The sequence below is a fragment of the Nerophis ophidion genome, linkage group LG21 (genome assembly GCF_033978795.1).
Source record: "Nerophis ophidion isolate RoL-2023_Sa linkage group LG21, RoL_Noph_v1.0, whole genome shotgun sequence".
Taxonomy (NCBI): domain Eukaryota; kingdom Metazoa; phylum Chordata; class Actinopteri; order Syngnathiformes; family Syngnathidae; genus Nerophis; species Nerophis ophidion.
In genome coordinates, this window is record NC_084631.1 from 19,223,550 (window position 1) to 19,226,839 (window position 3,290).

Genomic DNA, 3,290 nt, shown 5'->3' on the forward strand with positions numbered 1-3,290 from the left:
GTTCAAAAGCCAGCATCTGTGATGATATGGGGTGTATTAGTGCCCAATTGGCACTCGTAACTTACACATCTGTGAAGGCACCGTTAAAGCTGAAAGGTCCATACAGGTTTTGGAGCAACAAATATTGTCATCCAAGCAACGTTATCATGGACGTCCCTGCTTATTTCAGCAAGACAATGCCAAGCCACGTGTTACAACAGCGTGGCTTCGTAGTAAAAGAGTGCGGGTACTTTCCTGGCCCGCCTGCAGTCCAGACCTGTCTCCCATCGAAAATGTGTGGCGCATTATGAAGCGTAAAATACGACAGCGGAAAACCCGGACTGTTGAATGACTGAAGCTCTACATAAAACAAGAATGGGAAATAATTCCACTTTCAAAGCTTCAACAATTAGTTTCCTCAGTTCCCAAATGTTATTGAGTGTTGTTAAAAGAAAAGGTGATGTAACACAGTGGTGAACATGCCCTTTCCCAACTACTTTGGCACGTGTTGCAGTCATAAAAATTCTAATTTAATTATTATTTTCCCAAAAAATTAAAGTTTATGAGTTTGAACATGAAATATCTTGTCTTTGTAGTGCATTCAATTGAATATGGGTTGAAAAGGATTTGCAAATCATTGTATTCCGTTCATATTGACATCTAACACAATTTCCCAACTCATATGGAAACAGGGTTTGTAATTTGAGCCATAAATAGGTCAATAAATCATAATAACATTGATTTTGATCCCTTATTTTTTTAAAGCAATGACAGTTAAAGATAAAATCCCACTCTCATTTGCAGTGATGCAAAATGTAACTTGTAACTCATAAAATAGTTAAAAATACAACATACACTATAGTATTTATTTTTTAACTTTCAACCCTTAAATCTCTAGATCAACTTTAGATCTATCCATTGAATATAAGTTTTTATTAATCCTAAACCTAACCCTTGACCCTCACCTTAAAATGGTCAGGGATCCAAAAGGCAACTACCATGTATTGATTAACGTGAACCCCGACTTAAACAAGTTCAAAAACTTATTCGGGTGTTACCATTTAGTGGTCAATTGTACAGAGTATGTACTGTACTGTGCAATCTACTAATAAAAGTTTTAATCAATCAGAAACTCATAACTCATAAAAGTGTTGGAAATAAGTGGTACTTTTTTTTTTTTTACTTTCAACCCTTGACCTAGTAAGAATTGATGGCTTTATCAACTTGATCAAGCCATCAATGATACATGTTTATTTATTTATTTGAATGTTTTTGTCTGTTTTTTTCCCCTTTTGTCATAGAATACCACACGTTACATGCAATATTTTCTCCCCAAAAATGTTTCAAATTGGATTATTTGATTTGAAGTAATTGGAGCCTTCAATAGGTCAATAATTCATATCCATCCATCATCCATTTTCTACCGCTTATTCCCTTTGGGGTCGCGGGGGGCACTGGTGCCTATCTCAGCTACAATCAGGCGGAAGGCGGGGTACACCCTGGACAAGTCGGCCCTCATCACAGGGCCAACACAGAAAACTCCACACAGAAAGATCCCGAGCCTGGGATTGAACCCAGGACTACTCAGGACTTTTGTATTGTGAGGCAGACGTACTAACCCCTCCTCCACTGGGCTGCCCCAATAATTCATATTCAAATAACTTTTTGAACAATGACAATTTCAAAGCATAAAACTGCTTGCATGACAACATTGTGGTATTACAGTCAACATTGTAACTTTTTCTCGTTACATTTCCACCTGTATGCTCTTTTTTTTGCACTTTTTGATGTTTTTTTTCAGTAATAGTATTTTTTGACGAGTACATTCGGATGTTTTGAACCTTTAGAGCTGCCGTACCTACTTGCTGGCAATGCGGAAGCAAAAAACGTAATTTAAAAAATAAGACAAATAAGTACAGCATGTAAGATACTATTGTAATAAATACAAGTAATCATTGGTTTATAAAAATAACATGATTTTTTTTCACAGTTCACCTATATTTTGCGTTGGCTAAGTTATTTTAAAAATCGAATGTAATAAATCCATCCATTTTCTACCGCTTATTCCCTGTTGGGGTCGCGGGGGCGCTGGCGCCTATCTCAGCTACAATCGGGCGGAAGGCAGTATACACCCAGGACAAGTCGCCACTTCATCGCATGGCGAACACAGATAGACAGACAATATTCACACACTAGGGCCAATTTAGTGTTGCCAATCAACCTATCCCCAGGTGGATGTCTTTGGAGATGGGAGGAAGCCGGAGTACCCGGAGGGAACCCACGCATTTACGGGGAGAACATGCAAACTCCACACAGAAAGATCCCGAGCCTGGGATTCAACCCAGAACTACTCAGGACCTTTGTATTGTGAGGCAAGCACACTAACCCCTCTTCCACCGTGCTGCCCCAATAATTCATATACAAATTATAATTTTTTGAACAATGACAATTACAAAACATAAAACTGCCTGCATGACAACTTTGTGGTATTAGAGTCAACATTGTAACTTTTTCTCGTTACATTTCCACCAGTATGCTCTGTTTTTGCACTTTTTGATTTTTTTTTTTTTAGTAATAGTATTTTTTGACAAATACATTCGGATGGGGCTTCACGGTAGGAGAGGGATTAGTGCGCCTGCCTCACAATACAAAAGTCCTGAGTAGTCCTGGGTTGAATCCCAGGCTCGGGATCTTTCTGTGTGGAGTTTGCATGTTCTCCCCGTGAATGCGTGGGTTCCCTCCGGGTACTCCGGGTTCCTCCCACTTCCAAAAACATGCACCTGGGGATAGATTGATTGGCAACACTAAATTGGCCCTAGTGTGTGAATGTGAGTGTGAATGTTGTCTTTCTATCTGTGTTGGCCCTGCAATGAGGTGGCGACTTGTCCAGGGTGTACACCACCTTCAGCCCGATTGTAGCTGAGATAGGCACCAGCGCCCCTCCCGACCCCAAAGGGGATAAACGGTATAATAAATGGATGGATGGACATTCGGATATTTTGACCCTTTAGAGCTGCCGTACCTACTTTCTGGCAATGCGGAAGCGAAAAACTTAATAAAAAAATAAGACAAATAAGTACAGCATGCAAGATAATATTGTAATATATACAATTAATCATAGGCCTATAAACACATACATTTTCCTCCACAGTTCACCTGTATTTAGCGTTGGCTAAGTTATTTTAAAAATCGAACGTAATAAATAATTATATTAATTATTGCCTCCACGTGTGCGCGCCAGGAACCACAGAAACTAGCTACGCTAAATTACGTTAAGATGTTTTTATTTTGTTTTTTAATAACTCCAAATT